Below are 14,960 nucleotides of genomic sequence, written 5' to 3'. Positions count from 1 at the left end.
TTCCGTTAGTGTGTTGTCGCGCCTCAACGTCCTTCTGTTCTGCTCCTATACTGGGCTAATGAAGACGGGCATACGCCATACAGTGTGCTATGAGGTAAATTTTGCCCGGGCAGCGGCACTATCGCCTACTCTTATATCGAATTCCAACTGCCAAGGGATCTTTTACGTGCATTCCAATGTTTACACGGGGCCTCGGTTTTTCGTCTCATCTGAAGGACTAGGCAGCTGTCCTTGTCAGGCCCTCCGTCCTGCATCACTGACAAGAAGAAACCACGTCGGAAAACATTACCATAACACTTTAAATGTAATCATTTATAGAAATGTTATTAATTGTCATTACCTATTACATGTCTACTACATCGTTAACACAGTTCATCGCGTGCATTTTGCATAACGATAGTTCATTGGCCAATCACGCTATTTTACCGACATTTCGCCTAATAGTTTGGATGCAGCTATGGCTGTTTGTCGTGTATTTTGTACACGAGGAGCAGTCCATTTGCTGATTACACAATTTTGCTTTAATACACTATTTTGCCTATAACGTTTTTTAGGACTTCGAATTCTGTCTTATGGTTTGGATTGTTCGTACTTGGTTTTATTTTATTGAATGCAATTAACTAAAGTAACCCATCACTTTATGACTAATATAAATTAAAAAAAACATTTTTCATAGACATTAAAGACTACCCTCTGTTCTGCCATGAAGCGCCTACAAAATCAAACCCAAAATAATAATCCTATTTTTTCAATAAATTATACCATTTAGGCAAATGTTCAAGTGACGGGCAGTGGTGACACTGTATGATCTGAAAAATGAATCGAAAGTATAATTAGTTGTCATTATCCCAGCCCTGAAAGCTTTGAGACTAGAGACAGATTTATCTTCTTTGTTTTCATGAAAAATTTCAATAGATGCAAAAAGACGATTGAAATTGAATTAAGCATGCACGTGAATTTTCGTGTTTCATATTTTCACTTAATTCACATCCATGAACCATTTGGCACCTGAATTCACATTTTTTAAAACAATGTCCATGTTGGTCATAAAGACGAGTATTAGGCCCATTTCATGTAAAGTAGTAAATCATGACCAAATATTAAATTTCGTCCTATAGAAGTGAATTGTAAATTTTATTATGATGCTAGAACACCCCTAGTTTAATTTATTCAAAAATTAAAGACACCCAATTCCCAAATCACGACGTCTTGTAGAAGTAGATCATCGAAAGGAATCTGTATTATAACGTTGCAACTCCATTTCCATTTATGCATTACATTGCAGTTACGATAAATTTATTTATTTCCTAATTATTTATTTTAATCCCTCTTAAATAATGTTTAAAAGAAACTGCTTTAGCAGGCCAACCGTGAAATGAAATAATTTTGGGTTATATTTTATCCTTGGATTCCGCTAGTTCCACATTTTGTTCTGTCACTGTCAACGTCGGCCACTTGTTTTGTTCATTTTCGTTTGTGCGGACATAAACTATATACCTTTATTATAATACTTTGTGCAGTTATCAATTGAATATTCGGACATGGCCTCCGAAAGCAAATTTAAAGTTGTATCTACCTACACACCTACATGGCCAAACACAATCTGTACTTATTGGAAATGAGCTATCAGAAACAATCCCATTAGCTTGTGGCGTACCTCAAGGCTCCGTGTTAGGTTCTGTGTTATTCGTCTTGTACACCAGTCAATGTGCATCCATTATTAGACATCATCAACTCTCCCACCATTTATATGCCGATGATACCCAGACTATTGATGCGTTCATGCCAAATCAATATACTAACTCATTCCATGTGACATCATCATGTACTCCCGAAATTAAGTCAAGCATGTTAAAATTAAATGACGGCAAGACTGAAGTGTAAACCCGCGGCTGCCAGGCAGGATACGTCCACATTTTGCAAGAGATGGATAGAGAACAAGCTAAAAACGCGATTTTTCTTACAATCGGGGGCCATAATTCAGGACGTTACGGTCCGATATGCACTAATATCAAAAGGAACCGAGATCTTTGGGTTATAAACTAACATTTCAAGTTTCAAAAAATCGGATAAAAATTGTGACCTCTATAGGGTCCACAACATTGATATACCATATTTTTACGCTATTTGAGAACGAAGGGCGGTCATTTTGACTGTCAGTTTTGGGCCGATTTTCACGAAATTTGAACTCAGCCGCCCTTAGGGTGTAACGGTGATATAATAATACGGTTTTTCAAATCGTATAAAAATTATGACCTCCATAGGGTCCAAAAGCTAAAAACGCGATTTTTCGTACAATCAGGGGCCATTATTCAGGACGTTACGGTCCGATATGCGCGAATATCGAAAGGAACCGAGATCGTTGGGTTATAAACTTACATTTCAAGTTTCATCAAAATAGAATTTAAATTGCGACCTCTATAGGGTCCACAACCTTGATATACCATATTTTTAAGCCATTTGAGAACGAAGGGCGGCCATTTTGTCTGTCAGTTTTGGGCCGATTTCCACGAAATTCGAACCGAGATCGTTGGGTTATAAACTTACATTTCACGTTTCATCAAAATAGTATTAAAATTGTGATCTCTATAGGGTCCACAACCTTGATATATTCCAATCTAACAATGGAAAAACATGTAAATCATTTGTGCAAGATATGTTACATTTATTTGAGAGCTATTGGCAATATCTCCTAACAAAAGGCTCTTCTCACACACTTGTTTGATCATTAGTCATTTCTTGACTGGATTACTGCAAGGGTAAATCGCAATTTAATTTCAAAACTACAAACTATTCAAAATACTGCTGCAAGGATAATCTGCCGCACCTCGAAACGTGTACATACCCAACCGCTATTAAAAGATCTTCACTGGCTGCATGTCCATTCGAGAATACATTACAAAAATTCTCTGCCATGTATATAGATGCCTCAATCCAATATATCTGTCTGATCTAATTCATGTCTATACTCCTCAACGTAATTTACGATCCCAAGACCAGCATTGACTAGACGTTAGCAGATTTAACCTTCAAACTTTCGGATACAAATCTTTCCGGTTCAGTGCTCCTAATTTATGGAATTCTTTACCATTAAGTATAAAATGTGCCTCTTCAATGGAATCATTCAAATCGAGATTAAAGACTCATCTGTTTGAATGTGAATACAGTTGTATTTGACCGAATATACAGTTGTGTAAATGGTGACAGATACAAAGTGTACATAGTGTTTGGCGCTTTGAGCATGCACACGTGTATGGAAATGTGCGCATTAAAATATACACTATTATTATTATCTAAAGAAACTGTTATGAAATGGAATAAGAAACTAAATGAGAACTACGAATTTACGTTTGATTCTGAAAATAAACGCGTAATTCACGTTATGTGCAAGGTGAGCCGAAATCACTATAAAAGCACTGTTTTTAGACAGTATTATTAATTAAGATTCATTGGAGGATTCACGCAGATTGCATATATGAGAATCCTCTTAGATTCTCGCAAGAAATGACGAATTTCTAGGCCGTCATTTCATTAATGTAGCAATAACGGACAACCTAGTAATACAGTTCTTAAAAGGGTACTACCCTTATCAACGTTTTTTAAAAGGTTGTTTTTTTTAACACAAAAAAACAACCTTATTAAGAAATCAGCAGGCAAAAAATTTATCTACATTCTACATGCCATTACACGCATGCAAGGTACACGCATGCAAGGTCCTTGCCATTATATGAAACCACATACTGACAGTACCATTTTCAGGTTTAGATACATGAACAGAATGGATACCAATAGTTTCCAAAACATAATCCCAGGTTTTTTTTTATTTATATTTTCTTTAATGTCGTTGTCTGATAAGTAAAGAACATTAATTTACATTGATGGGGGGGGGGTCGCATTAACAGAAAAATCAGACGCAGATTGTACAGTCACATTTTGACCTTATTAGATCCCTTGTACGTGCTTTAGCAGCACCCTATATACCATCCACTACCACCCCTTTATCATAAGAGGTTTCGAGTATACCTGTTTTTAAAATCAGTTAGTTTATCGTTTTGAGTACATTTTATTTTTTCTATAAGCTATTTGATGAAGGTAAACCCAGTGTCTTTACCCTTATCATGAATATCCGTGACTACTAGGTATGACATGCATTTACTATTATCGAAAATTGATGCCGTGAACAAATTTACACTATTTCGAGACCACAAGCAGAATAAATCTTATCTTGGTACTCGCGACTAAATACCATGAGAAAAATCTACCAGAAGTATTTGTGACATAATGCGCTTTGTTGATACATGTTTTGATATTGTGGAAAGTTGTTAATTATCTTAAGATTCCAGTGGTACAGTTTGTGTAGCTATATAAAGTGACTCTGATGCATCTTTAACCCATTCTCTGTACTGTATTGTTTTATCCATAGTCCTTTCCAGCAGTCTGAATTATAAAACTTTACACCAAAATAAATTGTTTGAATATGTATCGAACGCGCACACTTTTAATGGAAATTGTTCATGTAATTGGCATTTGCATTGATCTAATTGCTGTTGTTTTAATAACAAAACATTCTTGGGCCTATTGTTGTAACTTTCGAAAAGCCAATTTCCTCTAATGGATTTTCTGATTTGAAAAGTGCACAGACGTCTTTCAGATATTAAATAATATTTCCGCGCCTTCTTTTTAATGCCATCTTCAGCAACTATCATTTCCGCCTTTATTGCAGGTGCGGTCCATATTATATCTGGTCTGTCGTAGAATTTGATATTTTTTAAACTAGATCACTATCTTCCATATTCTCCACAAGACTCGGGCCACTTCGGTCGTTTTCTAGGAGAAACTGGAAGACCATCATTAAGTCTTCTTATTGCTTTTCCTTTGCTTTGCGGTGTTTTAAAACCAGAGATAGTGATACTAAGCTTATCCCTTTATTTCAATCTCCAAGCAGCTACATTTTCTCTATTCTTTTTTCTAAATTAAAGTTCTGATAATATTGAGATGTTTAATTGCATTTACTTATTGGTGGCAATATTACAGAGCTCTAAACAGCTCTGAAACGTGATGTGAAATGGGCCATTATCACATTTTAATCAAAAATGAATTAAAAATCTCTTTAAAATTGCACTTTTTAAAAACACAAATTAGTTACTTACTCTTATAATCCGCCATTGCTCATTTGCTATTGAACAATGATGTTGACGACCTTTCGGGACTCTATTATTGTTCAGCACTGCTTTGTATGACCGTCTTCCTCAATACACGGCTTTAACCTATGTCGACATTTAACGTCTAATATATTGTAGAGATCCGGACGCGGCGAAAACAGGTAATATCGCTTTTATCGTTTATTAGTCTCGGTCACCCAGAACCTCCTAGTCTTCAATGTACGGGGGGTCATTATTTGAGGAAAAGTTTCGTTGCCCATGCGTACCCGGGAGATTTTTTTATATGGTTGATTATCCAGTATCTTTGGCCAAGTCACGAAAGAGTTGCATTCTTTCCCGCAATAAATCACATAATTCTTGCATTACGAGTGATGGATATTGAACTGGCAATGCCATCAAATGGATTTTTTCAAATGGCATTAAAACCGGATAATCCAGCTAATGACCTATTATTCTCAAATGTTGAGAACGCATCCAGACGAATAATCGTTAATCAACAGAATTGACATGTCGTCTATCTTTATTTTATATTTACACTTCCCACTTTTATCTGCACAAAAATACAAAATAGTTTTTAACACAAGCTACAACAATATTTGTTAGTTATGACTTTCCAGCAGGACAGCCTTATAGGTCCCTACAAAAAACATGGTCGATAAAATTAAACATATACTTATTGCTACTTCCATCAAAATCAGCGTTTAACATATATACATAGATTATAGAGGCCATTATGATTGTGGGGTCCATGGGTTCAAACGGTCCTACTACCAAGCAAACCGGGGAGTGGTATCAATGTTCTAAATACACAAAGATTATTCTGTCAGGCCCTTACCCATTATTAAAGATACAATTAATAAAGAGTTGGTCATTGTTGCTATAGTCTGGACTAGAAATATGCATCAATTGTCTCCAAGTATTGCCGTTCGGTTGATTGACAAACGATAACTCAACCTACATATTCCCGATTAATAAGTAACATTCTCAGTGGCTACGGTACCCTCGATTGTCAGTACTTTCATTCGGCAGTCCATGATTAACGGTATTTAATTTAATTATTAAATGGAAGACTATTTAAATCCAAGCCATCCAAGGGTCTACAGAGTTGATTTTGAGCTTGTCATGTAAATAAAGGTCTAATTAATAATTTCTACAACATTTGAAGCCTAAAGAAAGACTTTCAATAGGCAGATTTAGCTCTTAACTAATGTATCTCTAATCATCTTAAAGGGTGTACGCAATTTAATACTTTAATTCTAAAGACTGAATTAAGTATCAAACAAACCGAAAATGGCGCAGTTCTGTGTTGTTTTAAAATTTAAGATCATCGGAATATTCACACAAATGTTAAAGGCCAAGTGCATGAATTTAAAATTGAGTCAATGAGGAGCGGATTACCAGTGTGACTCCATAATTATACTAAACAGCAAAAAAAAAATGTCAGTACGATTTCAAAATCAGAGAGGCACTTTAATCAAATCATTCTAGAAAACGACTTACTAAATGGATCAAAGCAATTTTTTGTGAACAGTATGTTGACTCAGTAGTGAATAATACATCACAATTCCACGACATTAACAGCAGCGCAGCGTCTGTACATGGAGTGGACCAGACGATTGACGAACGCCATTGCCACCCGGAACCACACTCTCAGAAAAGCCTGGCGCAATCCATCGGCTGTGTTTGGTCTCGGTAAAACGTTATTAAGTCTCCTCTGAATTTCACCCCAATGATGTTCAATCGGACTTAAGTCCGGACCAAGGGCAGGCCAGTGCATAACGTTGACACCGTTCTGCTGTAGAAAGTCCCGAGTAACTGGCGGGGTAGGCACGGGCGTTGTCATGCTGGAAAATGTTGTTTCGATGACGTTCGAAATGTGGGGTCTGAGAGCTTGATCGATGTAGCGCACTGCTGTGATGCCACCTCCTCTCCCTGGACCAAGATTTTGGAACACCACAGGACCCACGCCCTGGTCCAGGCCGATTCCACCCCAAACCATTATGCTTTGACTTCCCCATGAGTCTCGTTCCATGATACATTGGTCAGAATAACGCTGGCCACGTCAACGCCATGCTCTGGTCCTGTCATCTGCAGTTGATACACAATACCGACTCTCATCTGTGAACAGAACAGTTCTCCATTGCCTGTGTCGCCAATTCTGGTGTTGTTGGGCAAACTGTAGATGTTCACTTCGATGGCGAGGGGTGAGGATCGGTCCACGGCAATGGATGGGTCTTCCGTGTGTGAAGGGATTCTGCACGTGCTGTCGCACAACATGGAGGTCTTGTGGTAACCCTTGGTCTATCCGTTCGGGGGCGATCATCCGTGGTGTTGGTGGCCCGAAAACGTTGCTGAAGCCTGAAGATGGTCCGAACATTGACCTGGAAGTGATTGGCAACGGCTTGGGGAGTGTGGCCATCGTCGAGTCTTCCAAGCGCCTGGTTCCTCTGAGTTATACCCCAGTGTTACACACGTGCGTTCATAGACCAGAGAACATAACCCGTTTTTTTATTATTTAAATGTTTTGCAGTCTGCACCCTGCCTTTTATTTTAATGCTAATTCTTTTTATTTTTTAATCAGCAGCCTGAGGCCAAATCTCAGGGGAGATCATTCCCATAACACAGATTTCTTTCTTTCTTTTTTTTGTTTTGGATTGTGATTGTAAATGTTCCTGGTTTGAATAAACATTGAATAATATTTGTGTTGTCAGTAACCCCAACAACACAATAATATGGCGGAGGGTACAAACTAAAGTTCTGTTTCAAACAGTGACAGTTGTATCTGTCTGTTCGGGACACTTTGGATATTTTACATACCAGCCACTGTAACACTATTTTAGTGATAACAGATATCAGTTTAGTAAATATATCATTTATTTACATCGGGAACAGGAACACACATACACAGGAACATAAATCAAACATCAACACGGTACATTAATATAGTATATGACTATATTTCAACCATTCTGCCCGTCTCCCTCGGCAGCGGTTGAACTCGGATAAGCCCATTCGCGTGTTTCTGCTCCTCCTCCCCGATAGTCTGTGCCTCTTTTCTGCGTCTTTACTAACAGTCCAGTCAATCTAGCGAGCGAAAAAAATAACCAAACCTAGAAAAAATTGCAACAGAAACGGAGTTTGCGGTACACAACGTCTGAACATATCAAAAATGTAGATTAATGGGGGTACGGAAATATTTATAATGCTTGCTTTCTGTCAATACATGTATGCAGGTATTGCGTTGAGTGAATGTATTTTTAACTGCAGGTATAGATGAGTATATATTTTGTTAATAATAGACATCGGGTAAATGCTGAAGACCTTTCTCTTCTCATAATTTAAAATGGTTGTTATTTTCAAAGATGACGGCGATTATTCTACCAGTACGGATATCTCACAAAAAGAAGTAATAGTCCAATCAATACGTAGTTTGAGATTAAACAAATAGTCCGGTCTGTATTGTAAAAAAAATTCTGAGTAGGTCTTTATAATATGGGGCGCCATTATTTGAAATGTAGCTATTAATATTGGCGTAGGTCATGACTATATTTCAGATTTTTACCATCTCTTCATGAAGATATTTCCAAGATGGTGACCAGTTTTAGCGGTGGTTTGTCCAATATATACATTTTCTGCCAGTTGAAACTGTGTAAAATGATCACATGTTCATCTATTTTGTATATATCCATGATGGCATGCATTTTTCGTGGGAAAAAATGGGCCGATGTGCTGATTTTGATTAAGTATTCATCTTTGGTGCAAATATATATGTTTGTGTGGGCGCATATTCTATTTCTGCTGTTTACAACTGTGTAAAACATATTTCTAACATGACTGCAATATGTGGCGGGAAAACGATATGATGTGCTGATTGTGATTGAGTATTGGTTTTTTGTGTCAATATATGTTTACAGGGGTGCAGATTCGATTTTTGCTATTTACAACTGGAACGGACGTTTGTAAGTTTTAATAATTGGAGTATTTTTATTGGTGCAATAAAATATGGTTAAACTAAACAAACTACAACTGCATAAAATCATCGTGTGTAGTACAATGATCGTAATTAGCATTTTTCAAAATGGCTGGACGTTTTCTTAACATATTTCTGAATCCAATTCTGCTATGTATTAGCTTGTAGCCAGTGTCGGGTTTTACCCATTTGGTATATTATCCAACGATGACAATTCCTCATCCCAGTTGACCACTAAGCTGATATCGTTTTTTCGAGGAAAATAGCCCATTCACTTGGTCGATAGCACTACTGTAGTACTCTTGTCTGATTTTATGATTAGAGATGGATAAAGTGTAATACTTACAAATTTGGAAAAAGTAATTAATAATTAATAAGACTTCCGCCATTAGAACTACTTTCAAGTTCCCGGATTAGAAATGGTGGCGCCCGTGACAAGTGTTTTGTCGTCCAAAGCTTTTAATGTCTGAAGCTGTTTTTCTTTCAAGTTTATCCTATTTTCTTTAAAAAAAGGACGTCTTTGCACTGAAAACTCGATACACTTTTCGAACGATGTCATTTTTAGAACCGCTTTCTGCAAGTGGCAAGTTTTCCTAATAAGTAAACTGGTAGTCGCATCACAAATGTATGGGTGTAGCTACATACAGTCGAGGCTAGATGTAGGGTACCGGAGTCGGTCGAAGTTTGCCGCGTGTGAGGACGGGGTGAGCATGGCGCAGTCACTATAGGCGTGGATGAGGAATTTCCATCGCTAGATAATATACCAAATGGGTACGACACGGTACCGGCTTCCAGCCTACATAGCTGAATTGGATTCAGAAACCTGTAAATAATAACCACAAGTAAATAAATGACAATAATGTGTTTAGAAAACGTTCCGCCAGCTTGGAAATGTGCTCATTTCAATTAAAATAAGGCAATATTACCCTAATCAAGAATGGGCTACGACAAAATAAGTGCACAAAAGTGCAATTATTATTTATTTATAAACAACTTAGCATAGCCTTATAATCAGATATTTTTTCACTATATTTATTTTGTTATTGTAAATGTATGGGGTATTAAAATACAGACAAAATGGTTTGAACAGAACGGTACAAGTTCATCCAGAAAACATTATTTTGATTACAGAGCAAATTTCTATATATTAGCTTAATAAAAAGATACGGAGTATCAAAATGCAAGGGTGGGGGGGAGGGGCTGAAGGGTTAGCGTGCGCGCGCTGTATCATAAAGTCTGTCATTGAGTCGACTGGCGTGGTTTCGAATTCCCGGTTGTACGTGACAAGGAGTAGGGTCGCCTGTCCAACCTCGTGGGTTTTCTCCGGGTCCTATGGTTTCCTCCCACTGCTAAAGACCCCTATGCGCAAGCGAATTATTGAAATAAAATTAAACAATATATGTTAGTCCCGAAATGACCTAGTTTGTGTCGAGTGGACGTTAAACCCCATTTCTCTCTCTCTATCAAAATGCAGAAATTATTTTAAAAACAATGTTGGTTTGCATAAAATAGTACAAGTTCAAAAGATATAAAGTCTATCTTGAAAACAAAGCCGTAAATTTAACAGATTTGGTTATCATAAAGGCACGATAGATTAAGCAATTGCAATATGGTCGGTTTGACTAAAATTGCACAAATTCGAAAGACAACGATTGTTTTATTATTGAGAAAATATCTATTTCGCGTTCAATATCTGGTATTCTGATTTTATTGTATTCGATTGATCTTTAGGATCTAAATGCTACATATTTTATACAAATCGAAGATAACCGAATCAAATATAACTTATTTACATACAAACGACAAAACTTGAAGCTAAGCCAGGTTATAAAATGAAAAACAGTCGGTGTATTCAGTGTAGTCATCAATGGTCTAGGCCAACAAGCTATCTCACATGTTGATACAGTGATCTGAAAAAATATGAAATGAATATAATTAATGTCTAAGATAGACAACTCTGTAAAACAAGACTGGTGAGGTGTGGACATAATTAATCCATCCTTATCGCCAAACTGATAACAAAACATAAAATAATTCCTAATTTTAAAAAGGTTTATCGTATTTGTTTGTCAATTTGTATGTTGATTCACTGCTAGAGAGAGAACCGTGATGAAAGCTCTTTGTTCTGCGATAAAAAAAATACCTTGTGATTTTAATGTCTATTTCAATTGAGGTTGCTGGATGTTTCGGGACTATTTTTCATTATAAAAAGAATAGCATAAAACTACAGACTCTCAAGTATTAAGAAATGAAATAAAATGGGATTAACGCTATACTTTATCTGCTCTATCCGGACTACACTTTAAAAAAACACTTGTGTTGAAACAACACATACTTGTGTTAAAAGTTGAAACAACCCGAAACTGTTGTTAAAATTTATCAAACAACACAAACTTGTGTGCAAATCTACACAACACTAGTACTGAAACTTGTGTTGAAATTTCTGAAACTTGTGTTGTTTCATACAAACTTGTGTATAACCATCAACAAAAACTTGTGTTGTATTTTCCGCCAATTTATATCCAGTATAGCAACCTTCCCATGCAGCACCCCTACGTTTGCTCTGTTTAACCTGTAAAGTTTGATAAATGAGGTAACAATAATTTTTTTTGTTAAATTATTATTTATTCATAAAATGTAAATTAATAGCGCGAAATCAAAATTAAATAGACATTTGGAATGTTAACAGAAAAACAGAAATAATTCTAATACTAATAAATTTATGTTATATAATGACCCCCCCCCCCCCCATCCGTTCCCCATCACATATTATAAATTAGCTATTTAAAGTTTTCTTTACCCTGAAACAAGAACTGAGAATATAAAGATATGTACACAATGTCCCTACCCCAAAAATATATAATAATAAAAATATAAGTGAAAATGGCAAATATTAAATAATATGAACAAAATATATACAATCACATGTCATAAGCAAGGGGGAGCCACAGTGGTTCAGTGAGTATAAGGCGTTGGTCGAGAAATTTCAACTCGATCTTCCGGCATAGTTCCCGCATGTCAGCAGTGTAGGACATGGCAAGATATAATTGGGTACAAGCCCGGAATCGAAACCACCCCCACTGCGTTCACTTTAAAGAACCCTTGGCAATTGAAATATTTGTCTCAATGACAGACCTTCTGAATCCAATGTGCGCGTGTTAATCATTCGGCCCCCTTGGGTCCCCTTTAAAGAACAATTGACAGTTGAAATATTTGATATAAGAGTGGGTTGTAGGGCAGAATCACCTTAACACAGAAAAGTGGGATATTAAACCCTATTTCATTTCATAAGCAATGGAAAGTCACCTTAATGTAGGTCAAGGTTTTTTGTAATTTGGGGTATATTTGATCTACATTTGGTTTTTAGATAATGCCTATATGCCACTTCTATATTATACATAAATTTCTGAAGAGAATTAAAATCTAATTGTGTTTGGGAAGAATATTTAACATTAAAAACAAAAATTAAATGTTTAAAAATTGAGTCGAATGCATTCTTTTCCAGAATTATAAAATAAATTGATGCCTGGGTTCTCTTGTTGTTATCATGCATCAAATACTCTTCCAAGGGTGTTCCGGCCTAATAAAAAATAAAAAAGTAGACAATAAGAATACTTTCTATGGTTCACAATGTTTAAATAAACAATTTATTTTGTCACATCGAGACTAAGTCTCTATTTTGTTTCAACTTTGCGTAATACGTATTGTGGCTTGTCCAATTACAGTCCCAGGCAGATTATTATGCTCAAATCAAATGGGTTAGAAGTCAGAAAAAGTCTTGATTTATGACTGAAGTCTCATAATAGGTCAACTATTCACCCGGTTCATACATGTATTGTGTCTCTAAATCCAGATTTCCTACTACATCATGGCAGTGTATATTTACTTGGCAATGTCTAATTATTTTTGGACCCATTCATATTTTATTTCCATCGACAACAAATTGGCTAATAAATTGAGTTCCGAAAGGTCGTCAACATCATCGTTTCGATTAGATCTAACTGATAAGACCAACTGATAAGTTTGATCAAAGGTCACACGATGTAAACTGTAGGGTTGGTTGAATTTCAGTGTTTTTCGAAATGTCGACTTTCGACTAGGCGAGATAACAAGGTAATATTATGGGAATTATTCTCACAAGAGATGACGTCTATAGATATAACCGCCTTTTGTTGAGGAAACCATTTTCAAACATCTTGCAAAATCAGCTATAATTATAGCAAAATTTCAATCACTTTTTTAAGAACAATACATCATTTTTCTTTCATTAAAGAATCGAAAGCGCTACATATGTAGTACACATATTAAACTGTTGATATTGCTATATTTAGTCCTCAGGCATGAGGATATATTATTGCTAACTATAACATTTTAGAAAGTACTAAGTTCTTAGATCATCGCATTTCTCAGCATAATAGCCTTTTGATGCAAATGATTTTCTTATCTGGCGACTTAGAACTTTGGCCTGAATATGTTTGAGACGGAAGTCCAGTCTATAAACGTTCTTAGAAGCCCCAGTAAGTCAGCTTCATTGTCGTTCAACACTTTGCGAGTGCGATGACAGTTCTATCTGTTCTAGTCTGTCACCATGTAAAAGTGCTCCTTTGTTTCACTTTTTATATTCACCCTGGACTTTTCTCTGTGCAATTTCGATTTATCGACAACAATCTGTTCGGAATCAAGACCCGGCTACAGGAGATTAGCTGCATATAAGTCCAAGAAAAAGAAATGAAATGGAGTTTAACGTCCTACTGTTCTGCTCCTAACCTGGGCTAATGAAGACGGGCATACGCCATACAGTGTGCTATGAGGGAAATTTTGTCCGGACTACGGCCTACTCGTATATCGAATTCCAACTGCCAAGGGATCTTTTACGTGCACGTCAATGTGTACACGGAACCTCGGTTTTTCGTCCCATCCGAACGACTAGACAGCTTTCCTTGTCAGCCCCTCCGTCCTGCATCACTGACAAGGGAGAACCACGCCGGAAAATCTGGATGAACTTTCTCGGCCAATGCAGGGATCAAACACCCGACCTCCAGGCTAGCGAGCTAGCGTCTTACCCACTTAGCCACGTGATTCCCCCAAGAAAAAGGCATTGGCAAGACTTGCTCTAACGTTAGATGAAACATCGGCCCTTATGAATTCCATTGTATATCGTTGCGTTTTCTGGAAGCTGTAAGCACCAGATGGTGTTCGCTCAGGTACGTATTCGTCTTCATCACAAGAGGATAACCCTTGTTTTTCTGAACCGCAAGCACAATTCTGCGAAGAGGTAGATGCAAACGCAATTGAAGTCAATTTCTGTTGTTTATGAATTTGGCTTAGAATTCTTGCAGCTTCATCGGTGGCCATTTAGTCCCTATTTAATAATAATAATAATAATGAATTTATATAGCGGCAACAATTCAACTAAGCTAGCTGCTCTCGGGCGCTTTATATAAGTACAACTAATATAAAATTACAACAATCACAACACATTAGTCCATAAAAAAATTATTTAGTACACACGGTAAAAGTCTGACTCAAACACAGCTAGAACCGTATTCAATCAGTTGTATATTTGATTAAAAAGTTCGGTTTTGAGATACCTTTTAAAACCTTTATTAGAATTTGCGCCTTTTAGTTTCGTTTAATACTGAATTCCATAACTTCGGAGCACCCACAGCGAAAGATCTATCACTGGAGTTTTTGAAAAGGGTTTAATTAAGAGGTCTGATTGTGATCGAAGGGTTCTGCAAGGTTTGAGAATGTCTCTAATGTATTGAGGTGAAGAATCGTCATTTAGAGCAGAATACGTAATAGACAGTATTTTAAAATTGATAAGT

This window comes from Patella vulgata, chromosome 6 (genome assembly GCF_932274485.2).
Source record: "Patella vulgata chromosome 6, xgPatVulg1.2, whole genome shotgun sequence".
In the NCBI taxonomy this organism is placed as follows: Eukaryota; Metazoa; Mollusca; class Gastropoda; family Patellidae; genus Patella; species Patella vulgata.
The sequence above is the reverse complement of the archived record's forward strand: the minus strand, read 5'-3'. Positions refer to the sequence as shown.